Source organism: Rhinoderma darwinii, chromosome 2 (assembly GCF_050947455.1).
Source record: "Rhinoderma darwinii isolate aRhiDar2 chromosome 2, aRhiDar2.hap1, whole genome shotgun sequence".
Classification (NCBI taxonomy): Eukaryota; Metazoa; Chordata; class Amphibia; order Anura; family Rhinodermatidae; genus Rhinoderma; species Rhinoderma darwinii.
In genome coordinates this window covers 127,131,903-127,146,015 of record NC_134688.1, presented here as the reverse complement: position 1 = coordinate 127,146,015, position 14,113 = coordinate 127,131,903, and the positions used below count along the sequence as shown (strand labels likewise).

Below are 14,113 nucleotides of genomic sequence, written 5' to 3'. Positions count from 1 at the left end.
CATTATGTCCCACACCAGATACCCCCTTTTGGTTCCCGTGGACCGAGAAAGGGATGCTACCCGTGCGGTAAATGTAAAGCCTGTGTTAACATCTGTCGGGCCACTAACTTCTCCTCAGCGGACGGAGTACGACAGTTTGATATCCGTGAATATATCTCATGTAGCACGACACATGTGGTATACTATGCCACATGTGGCTGCTCAAAGATATACATAGGACTTACCTCTCGTGAGTTGAGAATCCGTACGAGAGAACACGTACGAGATATTTTGGGGGCCAGTGAGGTGGATGATTTGACACAATTAAAAACTATACCTAGACATTTTAAGGTACATCACGGCTGCAATCCCAGAACTTTCTCAGTTAGAGGTATCGATCGAGTTCACGGTGGCATCAGGGGGGGCAATGTGAAGAGGGTTTTAGCACAGAAAGAATGTAAGTGGATAGTCATGTTGGGATCCATGAAACCACAGGGACTGAATGAGAACCTCAGTTTTGTTCCTTTTCTGTAATTTTGATCTCTACCGTTCTCTTGCTTTTTAATATTTTGTGTACTAATTATGTGTTTTAAATGTCCTCTCTATTAGGTTCTATGTGCGATACATCAAGCACCCTATATGATCTTTCCCGGGATCGGCCTGAAATGCAGTGAATTTTTGTATTAAACACAGTAACTGGACTATGTGTGCTTCAATAATATAAAGTATATTTGTCAGAATTGGGCTATGTTTAAATGGTATATTTGACTATGGAATTTGATGTCTTGGGGTTGGTACACATTGGGTATCATCTTGAGAATTTCTGGTCTATGAGTATGTGTATAAAAATGTATATAAAAAATATAATCTTGAGTATATAATTAATGTGATAATCACACATGGGTTTTATTTAAGAATTTTACATTATTGTAATCCTTCTTTTGTGTGTTTATGGTTCCAAAGGTATCTCGTTTTTTCCCCCTTTATTAGGGGGTGTACGGGGGGGTTTCTTTATATATATATTTTGGGTCATTATGTACCCCTTAAAATGTCTGTTGTAATGTTTTTTTCACATTGTATCTCTATGTGTTTCTTTGCACACACACAAAAAAAGTGTTTTATTTATTTCGATAAATTCTCAGCTTTCACTCTTTTTATATTATTGGTACTTTCACTTTATTTCATCATTTGTGGCACTTTCTTTAATTGTCACTGACTCTGATAGACTTTTTCACTTATTTTTTAATTTAGGCACTCATTATCATGATTATATATTCTCTCTAGACCATACACTAATTTTCCCATAGAGGGTTATAAATTGGGTGACCATCTAACTACAATCCCCATAGATAGGCTGGTCCCATAGTTGCGAGCAAAGCAGGACCTTGTGGTCTCTGGGTTAACTTTCCCGACATAGCCCCAGTATAGTGTGATGATATATGATAGGGCACATAATCTCTGCATAACACACTGGCCGATGTTCTCACAAACCTTTGTTGTGATGTGGTGCGCATGTCCGCTGCGGCGGCTGTCTCCGATGCATCCCCCCTCCGCCTTCATGAGCGCATTGCGCATGCCCGGAACTCCCATGACGCGTCGGGAATCCGGGCACGTGCTGCCGCGCTTGGGGCCGGATGTGGGGCATGCCTCGTTTCCGGCTGCATCGGCGGAGATGCGCCGCGGCACATCCAACGAACTACACCATTTAGGGAATATAAAAGGGTAGCGACAGGACGTACATAACTACACATCCCCCTGAGGAAGCATACGTGGCGAAACGCGCGTCGGGGTTCATGTAGCGGAGCTGACACCACTTACCATTTCTTGCTGCTATCTATGGGTGAGTTCATGACTTGACATATGACTCGTTTGACAGCAATGTCACTTGGATTATACCCTCTTCTGGTATTCACTAGTTATTAGATCTGTATTTCACAGCTATTTCTTCTAAGAGAACTTTTCCTTCCTATGAGGGAGGGTATATTGGTGTCAAAAGTGTCTCGATCATTTTAGTTACTTATATGTACACCCATATATTTGAGCTAGCAACAAATATTGATATTGTCTCCGCAATTCACACTAGAGTTGTATCTTTCTGTATTTTAATTGTCCATGTTATTTGTCTAATAAAATTTACTACTTTTATATATACATTGGCGTCATAAGCTCTGGTTGTTTCTTTATGGTATGTGAATTTGTTATGGAGCTGCTTTTGTGACATGGGGGGTACGTTCTGTTATTTGCAGTGCCCAGCCCTTATTACACACTTGTTTGGAGTCTATATATTGATTCTAATTTATTCTGTGTTGTTCACAGCTACTGACTCTCAACATCAAATGGACTTTAGGGCCCGTGAGCAATCATGGCTTGCACAGTTAGAGGAAATTTTTAAAGACGACTCTAGTTTGATTTTAGATGGGAACGGGAGAGATTGTAGAGAGATCAATAAGAAACTGAAGGGATTACTACACCAAAGAACCAAGATCTGGTGGAATAAGGCTTTCTTGGAGAAATACCTTTCCAAGAACCTTATTCCCCGTGGCCTACGAGTCCAAGTTTTTCCTTCGTTTGAAATGAACGATGCCAATTTTAAACAACAGTGGGAGGAGCTCTCTGATAAATGTTCGAGGGGATATATGGAACTACTAGTTCTCTCTAACCAACAGAATTTGTTACAAATTGAAAAAGAAATAGAGGGGCTCCAGGCCATACTTAGATCAGAATTACCCAGTGGTGCACTGGATAAAATATCGGAGGATTTAGACAAAGAATTCATAAAATGGGAGAAAGAAATATGTGCGGTCAAGGCCGGCAAATTTCAACGTGATGTCCAAGACTACCAGCAACATCGGGTCTATAAATGGCACAGGGAGAGAGGGAGACCTAGAAATGGGAGCTTTGTCTCCCACTCTAGATCATCATCTACTTCTTCCCGTACCTCTATAGAGGAACCCTCTAGAGGGAGAGTTAGTAGGAATTTGGTAGAAACAGAGAGCACCCAAGGCCCACAAGGACCAAGATGGCAGTTCGATCGTCAGGCGAAACGGAAGAACACATTCAATTACCAACGTGACAAAAAATCCAGGAATAATTTGGAGGTAATAAACCTTTCTTCACATGCCCTCTCTGATGCCCAGTGTGAAGTGCTAGGGAAGGGCCTGACTTTTTCACCCACCAATTCTTTTAATTTTTTCACAGCTCTAAAAGACCTGCACCTTTTTTCGAGAAAGGTAGTGCTAAAAAAGTTACATAATAGGGGATCTGATGAATTCAGTAGTCAAGTTGAAAGGGAAGCTTTGCGAGCATTGGAAGATCTCCTAAATGAACAAACATCTGAAGTACAAGGTACGTTTCCATCTGCTGTTGTGCCCAAATCTGCCAGATTTCCCCCCTTGTCCTTATGTCCACAGGTAGAAATTTTTACAAAAATGGTTACGGAGGATTTTAAAAAATTATCAACAAGGAACAGTAAGGACAATCTCACTCACATCCAAAGAAAGGCACTGAGAGAACTTCAAGCCCTGGATGATGTAGTGTTTAAGGCTGCGGACAAGGGGGGAAATGTTGTAGTTTGGCCAACAGTAAAATATGAGAAGGAGGTCTTCAGGCAGCTACGTGATAGGTCGACATATGAGAAGATGCCTACAAATCCAATCCACCTTTTCTCTCAGAAATTGAGGAGAATTGTGGACAGAGCTTTTGATGAGGGCACGATCCCCAAAAAAATACGCGATGGTCTAATTATTGACGACCCTAAAATCCCTACTCTGTATCTTTTACCAAAGATCCACAAGGATCCCATTGACCCCCCGGGACGCCCAATCGTGTCCGGGATAGATGGACTATGCGATCCGGCATGTAAATTTATCGATCATTATCTGAAATCCCTAGTATATGATTTGCCATCTTATGTTAAGGACACGACGGATGTCCTAGGCAGAGTCAATGGGATCCAAATTGAACCTGATATGTTCCTTGTGACTGCAGACATTGAATCACTCTATACGAGTATTAGACATCAAGATGGGCTGGAGGCGGTCCGCTTCTTCCTGGGGACCGGCAACCGGGATGGCCAATTATGTGACTTTATCCTTGAACTATTGCAATTTATTTTAAGTCATAATCTTTTCGTATTCAAGGACTGCTTTTATTTACAAAAGCAGGGTACGGCAATGGGGGCGGCGTGTGCGCCGTCCTATGCAAACCTGTTTCTTGGTCTTTGGGAGAGACAGGTTTTCCTTGGGGACGGCGCCCACGCTGCTGACCAGGTGCAGATGTGGCTAAGGTACATCGATGATATTTTCTTTATTTGGCAGGGATCGGAGTCTGGCCTGGTGAGTTTCATGCAGCAACTTAACCTGAATCCGTTTAATATCAAGTTGACATATAAATACCATTGCCACCAAGTAGAATTCCTGGACATACGGATTTTTTCTGATGCCCAGGGCTTCTTACACACAGATGTATATCGCAAATCTACATCGGTTAATTCCTTGCTGCATGCCTCATCAGCCCATACTCCATCCACCATTAAAGCCATCCCGGTTGGGCAGTTTCTCAGGATGAGGCGGATCTGCTCTTCTGATGCTCTATTCGAACGACAATCTGCAGATCTGAGGAACAGATTCAGAGATAGAGGATACAGTAACAGAGTCATAAAATCTGGATATAGGAGAGCTAAAGTGACGTCGCGTTCTGACCTACTCAAACTTAAACAACAACAAAGCAAGGAAACTGGGGTACGGTTTATATCTACGTATAATGGGCAGTGGAATAAGATGCGAACTATTTTGGAGAAGCACTGGCCCATCCTTATATCTGAACCTCAATTGGCCCAAAACCTGTCTGATAGACCTCTAATGACAGCGAGAAGAGCTAGGAATCTCAAAGACTTTCTTGTAAAAAGTCATTATGTCCCACACCAGATACCCCCTTTTGGTTCCCGTGGACCGAGAAAGGGATGCTACCCGTGCGGTAAATGTAAAGCCTGTGTTAACATCTGTCGGGCCACTAACTTCTCCTCAGCGGACGGAGTACGACAGTTTGATATCCGTGAATATATCTCATGTAGCACGACACATGTGGTATACTATGCCACATGTGGCTGCTCAAAGATATACATAGGACTTACCTCTCGTGAGTTGAGAATCCGTACGAGAGAACACGTACGAGATATTTTGGGGGCCAGTGAGGTGGATGATTTGACACAATTAAAAACTATACCTAGACATTTTAAGGTACATCACGGCTGCAATCCCAGAACTTTCTCAGTTAGAGGTATCGATCGAGTTCACGGTGGCATCAGGGGGGGCAATGTGAAGAGGGTTTTAGCACAGAAAGAATGTAAGTGGATAGTCATGTTGGGATCCATGAAACCACAGGGACTGAATGAGAACCTCAGTTTTGTTCCTTTTCTGTAATTTTGATCTCTACCGTTCTCTTGCTTTTTAATATTTTGTGTACTAATTATGTGTTTTAAATGTCCTCTCTATTAGGTTCTATGTGCGATACATCAAGCACCCTATATGATCTTTCCCGGGATCGGCCTGAAATGCAGTGAATTTTTGTATTAAACACAGTAACTGGACTATGTGTGCTTCAATAATATAAAGTATATTTGTCAGAATTGGGCTATGTTTAAATGGTATATTTGACTATGGAATTTGATGTCTTGGGGTTGGTACACATTGGGTATCATCTTGAGAATTTCTGGTCTATGAGTATGTGTATAAAAATGTATATAAAAAATATAATCTTGAGTATATAATTAATGTGATAATCACACATGGGTTTTATTTAAGAATTTTACATTATTGTAATCCTTCTTTTGTGTGTTTATGGTTCCAAAGGTATCTCGTTTTTTCCCCCTTTATTAGGGGGTGTACGGGGGGTTTCTTTATATATATATTTTGGGTCATTATGTACCCCTTAAAATGTCTGTTGTAATGTTTTTTTCACATTGTATCTCTATGTGTTTCTTTGCACACACACAAAAAAAGTGTTTTATTTATTTCGATAAATTCTCAGCTTTCACTCTTTTTATATTATTGGTACTTTCACTTTATTTCATCATTTGTGGCACTTTCTTTAATTGTCACTGACTCTGATAGACTTTTTCACTTATTTTTTAATTTAGGCACTCATTATCATGATTATATATTCTCTCTAGACCATACACTAATTTTCCCATAGAGGGTTATAAATTGGGTGACCATCTAACTACAATCCCCATAGATAGGCTGGTCCCATAGTTGCGAGCAAAGCAGGACCTTGTGGTCTCTGGGTTAACTTTCCCGACATAGCCCCAGTATAGTGTGATGATATATGATAGGGCACATAATCTCTGCATAACACACTGGCCGATGTTCTCACAAACCTTTGTTGTGATGTGGTGCGCATGTCCGCTGCGGCGGCTGTCTCCGATGCATCCCCCCTCCGCCTTCATGAGCGCATTGCGCATGCCCGGAACTCCCATGACGCGTCGGGAATCCGGGCACGTGCTGCCGCGCTTGGGGCCGGATGTGGGGCATGCCTCGTTTCCGGCTGCATCGGCGGAGATGCGCCGCGGCACATCCAACGAACTACACCATTTAGGGAATATAAAAGGGTAGCGACAGGACGTACATAACTACACATCCCCCTGAGGAAGCATACGTGGCGAAACGCGCGTCGGGGTTCATGTAGCGGAGCTGACACCACTTACCATTTCTTGCTGCTATCTATGGGTGAGTTCATGACTTGACATATGACTCGTTTGACAGCAATGTCACTTGGATTATACCCTCTTCTGGTATTCACTAGTTATTAGATCTGTATTTCACAGCTATTTCTTCTAAGAGAACTTTTCCTTCCTATGAGGGAGGGTATATTGGTGTCAAAAGTGTCTCGATCATTTTAGTTACTTATATGTACACCCATATATTTGAGCTAGCAACAAATATTGATATTGTCTCCGCAATTCACACTAGAGTTGTATCTTTCTGTATTTTAATTGTCCATGTTATTTGTCTAATAAAATTTACTACTTTTATATATACATTGGCGTCATAAGCTCTGGTTGTTTCTTTATGGTATGTGAATTTGTTATGGAGCTGCTTTTGTGACATGGGGGGTACGTTCTGTTATTTGCAGTGCCCAGCCCTTATTACACACTTGTTTGGAGTCTATATATTGATTCTAATTTATTCTGTGTTGTTCACAGCTACTGACTCTCAACATCAAATGGACTTTAGGGCCCGTGAGCAATCATGGCTTGCACAGTTAGAGGAAATTTTTAAAGACGACTCTAGTTTGATTTTAGATGGGAACGGGAGAGATTGTAGAGAGATCAATAAGAAACTGAAGGGATTACTACACCAAAGAACCAAGATCTGGTGGAATAAGGCTTTCTTGGAGAAATACCTTTCCAAGAACCTTATTCCCCGTGGCCTACGAGTCCAAGTTTTTCCTTCGTTTGAAATGAACGATGCCAATTTTAAACAACAGTGGGAGGAGCTCTCTGATAAATGTTCGAGGGGATATATGGAACTACTAGTTCTCTCTAACCAACAGAATTTGTTACAAATTGAAAAAGAAATAGAGGGGCTCCAGGCCATACTTAGATCAGAATTACCCAGTGGTGCACTGGATAAAATATCGGAGGATTTAGACAAAGAATTCATAAAATGGGAGAAAGAAATATGTGCGGTCAAGGCCGGCAAATTTCAACGTGATGTCCAAGACTACCAGCAACATCGGGTCTATAAATGGCACAGGGAGAGAGGGAGACCTAGAAATGGGAGCTTTGTCTCCCACTCTAGATCATCATCTACTTCTTCCCGTACCTCTATAGAGGAACCCTCTAGAGGGAGAGTTAGTAGGAATTTGGTAGAAACAGAGAGCACCCAAGGCCCACAAGGACCAAGATGGCAGTTCGATCGTCAGGCGAAACGGAAGAACACATTCAATTACCAACGTGACAAAAAATCCAGGAATAATTTGGAGGTAATAAACCTTTCTTCACATGCCCTCTCTGATGCCCAGTGTGAAGTGCTAGGGAAGGGCCTGACTTTTTCACCCACCAATTCTTTTAATTTTTTCACAGCTCTAAAAGACCTGCACCTTTTTTCGAGAAAGGTAGTGCTAAAAAAGTTACATAATAGGGGATCTGATGAATTCAGTAGTCAAGTTGAAAGGGAAGCTTTGCGAGCATTGGAAGATCTCCTAAATGAACAAACATCTGAAGTACAAGGTACGTTTCCATCTGCTGTTGTGCCCAAATCTGCCAGATTTCCCCCCTTGTCCTTATGTCCACAGGTAGAAATTTTTACAAAAATGGTTACGGAGGATTTTAAAAAATTATCAACAAGGAACAGTAAGGACAATCTCACTCACATCCAAAGAAAGGCACTGAGAGAACTTCAAGCCCTGGATGATGTAGTGTTTAAGGCTGCGGACAAGGGGGGAAATGTTGTAGTTTGGCCAACAGTAAAATATGAGAAGGAGGTCTTCAGGCAGCTACGTGATAGGTCGACATATGAGAAGATGCCTACAAATCCAATCCACCTTTTCTCTCAGAAATTGAGGAGAATTGTGGACAGAGCTTTTGATGAGGGCACGATCCCCAAAAAAATACGCGATGGTCTAATTATTGACGACCCTAAAATCCCTACTCTGTATCTTTTACCAAAGATCCACAAGGATCCCATTGACCCCCCGGGACGCCCAATCGTGTCCGGGATAGATGGACTATGCGATCCGGCATGTAAATTTATCGATCATTATCTGAAATCCCTAGTATATGATTTGCCATCTTATGTTAAGGACACGACGGATGTCCTAGGCAGAGTCAATGGGATCCAAATTGAACCTGATATGTTCCTTGTGACTGCAGACATTGAATCACTCTATACGAGTATTAGACATCAAGATGGGCTGGAGGCGGTCCGCTTCTTCCTGGGGACCGGCAACCGGGATGGCCAATTATGTGACTTTATCCTTGAACTATTGCAATTTATTTTAAGTCATAATCTTTTCGTATTCAAGGACTGCTTTTATTTACAAAAGCAGGGTACGGCAATGGGGGCGGCGTGTGCGCCGTCCTATGCAAACCTGTTTCTTGGTCTTTGGGAGAGACAGGTTTTCCTTGGGGACGGCGCCCACGCTGCTGACCAGGTGCAGATGTGGCTAAGGTACATCGATGATATTTTCTTTATTTGGCAGGGATCGGAGTCTGGCCTGGTGAGTTTCATGCAGCAACTTAACCTGAATCCGTTTAATATCAAGTTGACATATAAATACCATTGCCACCAAGTAGAATTCCTGGACATACGGATTTTTTCTGATGCCCAGGGCTTCTTACACACAGATGTATATCGCAAATCTACATCGGTTAATTCCTTGCTGCATGCCTCATCAGCCCATACTCCATCCACCATTAAAGCCATCCCGGTTGGGCAGTTTCTCAGGATGAGGCGGATCTGCTCTTCTGATGCTCTATTCGAACGACAATCTGCAGATCTGAGGAACAGATTCAGAGATAGAGGATACAGTAACAGAGTCATAAAATCTGGATATAGGAGAGCTAAAGTGACGTCGCGTTCTGACCTACTCAAACTTAAACAACAACAAAGCAAGGAAACTGGGGTACGGTTTATATCTACGTATAATGGGCAGTGGAATAAGATGCGAACTATTTTGGAGAAGCACTGGCCCATCCTTATATCTGAACCTCAATTGGCCCAAAACCTGTCTGATAGACCTCTAATGACAGCGAGAAGAGCTAGGAATCTCAAAGACTTTCTTGTAAAAAGTCATTATGTCCCACACCAGATACCCCCTTTTGGTTCCCGTGGACCGAGAAAGGGATGCTACCCGTGCGGTAAATGTAAAGCCTGTGTTAACATCTGTCGGGCCACTAACTTCTCCTCAGCGGACGGAGTACGACAGTTTGATATCCGTGAATATATCTCATGTAGCACGACACATGTGGTATACTATGCCACATGTGGCTGCTCAAAGATATACATAGGACTTACCTCTCGTGAGTTGAGAATCCGTACGAGAGAACACGTACGAGATATTTTGGGGGCCAGTGAGGTGGATGATTTGACACAATTAAAAACTATACCTAGACATTTTAAGGTACATCACGGCTGCAATCCCAGAACTTTCTCAGTTAGAGGTATCGATCGAGTTCACGGTGGCATCAGGGGGGGCAATGTGAAGAGGGTTTTAGCACAGAAAGAATGTAAGTGGATAGTCATGTTGGGATCCATGAAACCACAGGGACTGAATGAGAACCTCAGTTTTGTTCCTTTTCTGTAATTTTGATCTCTACCGTTCTCTTGCTTTTTAATATTTTGTGTACTAATTATGTGTTTTAAATGTCCTCTCTATTAGGTTCTATGTGCGATACATCAAGCACCCTATATGATCTTTCCCGGGATCGGCCTGAAATGCAGTGAATTTTTGTATTAAACACAGTAACTGGACTATGTGTGCTTCAATAATATAAAGTATATTTGTCAGAATTGGGCTATGTTTAAATGGTATATTTGACTATGGAATTTGATGTCTTGGGGTTGGTACACATTGGGTATCATCTTGAGAATTTCTGGTCTATGAGTATGTGTATAAAAATGTATATAAAAAATATAATCTTGAGTATATAATTAATGTGATAATCACACATGGGTTTTATTTAAGAATTTTACATTATTGTAATCCTTCTTTTGTGTGTTTATGGTTCCAAAGGTATCTCGTTTTTTCCCCCTTTATTAGGGGGTGTACGGGGGGTTTCTTTATATATATATTTTGGGTCATTATGTACCCCTTAAAATGTCTGTTGTAATGTTTTTTTCACATTGTATCTCTATGTGTTTCTTTGCACACACACAAAAAAAGTGTTTTATTTATTTCGATAAATTCTCAGCTTTCACTCTTTTTATATTATTGGTACTTTCACTTTATTTCATCATTTGTGGCACTTTCTTTAATTGTCACTGACTCTGATAGACTTTTTCACTTATTTTTTAATTTAGGCACTCATTATCATGATTATATATTCTCTCTAGACCATACACTAATTTTCCCATAGAGGGTTATAAATTGGGTGACCATCTAACTACAATCCCCATAGATAGGCTGGTCCCATAGTTGCGAGCAAAGCAGGACCTTGTGGTCTCTGGGTTAACTTTCCCGACATAGCCCCAGTATAGTGTGATGATATATGATAGGGCACATAATCTCTGCATAACACACTGGCCGATGTTCTCACAAACCTTTGTTGTGATGTGGTGCGCATGTCCGCTGCGGCGGCTGTCTCCGATGCATCCCCCCTCCGCCTTCATGAGCGCATTGCGCATGCCCGGAACTCCCATGACGCGTCGGGAATCCGGGCACGTGCTGCCGCGCTTGGGGCCGGATGTGGGGCATGCCTCGTTTCCGGCTGCATCGGCGGAGATGCGCCGCGGCACATCCAACGAACTACACCATTTAGGGAATATAAAAGGGTAGCGACAGGACGTACATAACTACACATCCCCCTGAGGAAGCATACGTGGCGAAACGCGCGTCGGGGTTCATGTAGCGGAGCTGACACCACTTACCATTTCTTGCTGCTATCTATGGGTGAGTTCATGACTTGACATATGACTCGTTTGACAGCAATGTCACTTGGATTATACCCTCTTCTGGTATTCACTAGTTATTAGATCTGTATTTCACAGCTATTTCTTCTAAGAGAACTTTTCCTTCCTATGAGGGAGGGTATATTGGTGTCAAAAGTGTCTCGATCATTTTAGTTACTTATATGTACACCCATATATTTGAGCTAGCAACAAATATTGATATTGTCTCCGCAATTCACACTAGAGTTGTATCTTTCTGTATTTTAATTGTCCATGTTATTTGTCTAATAAAATTTACTACTTTTATATATACATTGGCGTCATAAGCTCTGGTTGTTTCTTTATGGTATGTGAATTTGTTATGGAGCTGCTTTTGTGACATGGGGGGTACGTTCTGTTATTTGCAGTGCCCAGCCCTTATTACACACTTGTTTGGAGTCTATATATTGATTCTAATTTATTCTGTGTTGTTCACAGCTACTGACTCTCAACATCAAATGGACTTTAGGGCCCGTGAGCAATCATGGCTTGCACAGTTAGAGGAAATTTTTAAAGACGACTCTAGTTTGATTTTAGATGGGAACGGGAGAGATTGTAGAGAGATCAATAAGAAACTGAAGGGATTACTACACCAAAGAACCAAGATCTGGTGGAATAAGGCTTTCTTGGAGAAATACCTTTCCAAGAACCTTATTCCCCGTGGCCTACGAGTCCAAGTTTTTCCTTCGTTTGAAATGAACGATGCCAATTTTAAACAACAGTGGGAGGAGCTCTCTGATAAATGTTCGAGGGGATATATGGAACTACTAGTTCTCTCTAACCAACAGAATTTGTTACAAATTGAAAAAGAAATAGAGGGGCTCCAGGCCATACTTAGATCAGAATTACCCAGTGGTGCACTGGATAAAATATCGGAGGATTTAGACAAAGAATTCATAAAATGGGAGAAAGAAATATGTGCGGTCAAGGCCGGCAAATTTCAACGTGATGTCCAAGACTACCAGCAACATCGGGTCTATAAATGGCACAGGGAGAGAGGGAGACCTAGAAATGGGAGCTTTGTCTCCCACTCTAGATCATCATCTACTTCTTCCCGTACCTCTATAGAGGAACCCTCTAGAGGGAGAGTTAGTAGGAATTTGGTAGAAACAGAGAGCACCCAAGGCCCACAAGGACCAAGATGGCAGTTCGATCGTCAGGCGAAACGGAAGAACACATTCAATTACCAACGTGACAAAAAATCCAGGAATAATTTGGAGGTAATAAACCTTTCTTCACATGCCCTCTCTGATGCCCAGTGTGAAGTGCTAGGGAAGGGCCTGACTTTTTCACCCACCAATTCTTTTAATTTTTTCACAGCTCTAAAAGACCTGCACCTTTTTTCGAGAAAGGTAGTGCTAAAAAAGTTACATAATAGGGGATCTGATGAATTCAGTAGTCAAGTTGAAAGGGAAGCTTTGCGAGCATTGGAAGATCTCCTAAATGAACAAACATCTGAAGTACAAGGTACGTTTCCATCTGCTGTTGTGCCCAAATCTGCCAGATTTCCCCCCTTGTCCTTATGTCCACAGGTAGAAATTTTTACAAAAATGGTTACGGAGGATTTTAAAAAATTATCAACAAGGAACAGTAAGGACAATCTCACTCACATCCAAAGAAAGGCACTGAGAGAACTTCAAGCCCTGGATGATGTAGTGTTTAAGGCTGCGGACAAGGGGGGAAATGTTGTAGTTTGGCCAACAGTAAAATATGAGAAGGAGGTCTTCAGGCAGCTACGTGATAGGTCGACATATGAGAAGATGCCTACAAATCCAATCCACCTTTTCTCTCAGAAATTGAGGAGAATTGTGGACAGAGCTTTTGATGAGGGCACGATCCCCAAAAAAATACGCGATGGTCTAATTATTGACGACCCTAAAATCCCTACTCTGTATCTTTTACCAAAGATCCACAAGGATCCCATTGACCCCCCGGGACGCCCAATCGTGTCCGGGATAGATGGACTATGCGATCCGGCATGTAAATTTATCGATCATTATCTGAAATCCCTAGTATATGATTTGCCATCTTATGTTAAGGACACGACGGATGTCCTAGGCAGAGTCAATGGGATCCAAATTGAACCTGATATGTTCCTTGTGACTGCAGACATTGAATCACTCTATACGAGTATTAGACATCAAGATGGGCTGGAGGCGGTCCGCTTCTTCCTGGGGACCGGCAACCGGGATGGCCAATTATGTGACTTTATCCTTGAACTATTGCAATTTATTTTAAGTCATAATCTTTTCGTATTCAAGGACTGCTTTTATTTACAAAAGCAGGGTACGGCAATGGGGGCGGCGTGTGCGCCGTCCTATGCAAACCTGTTTCTTGGTCTTTGGGAGAGACAGGTTTTCCTTGGGGACGGCGCCCACGCTGCTGACCAGGTGCAGATGTGGCTAAGGTACATCGATGATATTTTCTTTATTTGGCAGGGATCGGAGTCTGGCCTGGTGAGTTTCATGCAGCAACTTAACCTGAAT

General features: G+C 42.0%; 1 protein-coding gene across 8 annotated transcripts in view; it reads right to left on the bottom strand.

The window, feature by feature from the left end:
* Nucleotides 1-14,113, bottom strand: part of ENOX1 (ecto-NOX disulfide-thiol exchanger 1) — a 686,747-nt gene that overhangs the window by 145,115 nt on the left and 527,519 nt on the right. The gene's annotated exons all lie outside the window — the stretch shown is intronic.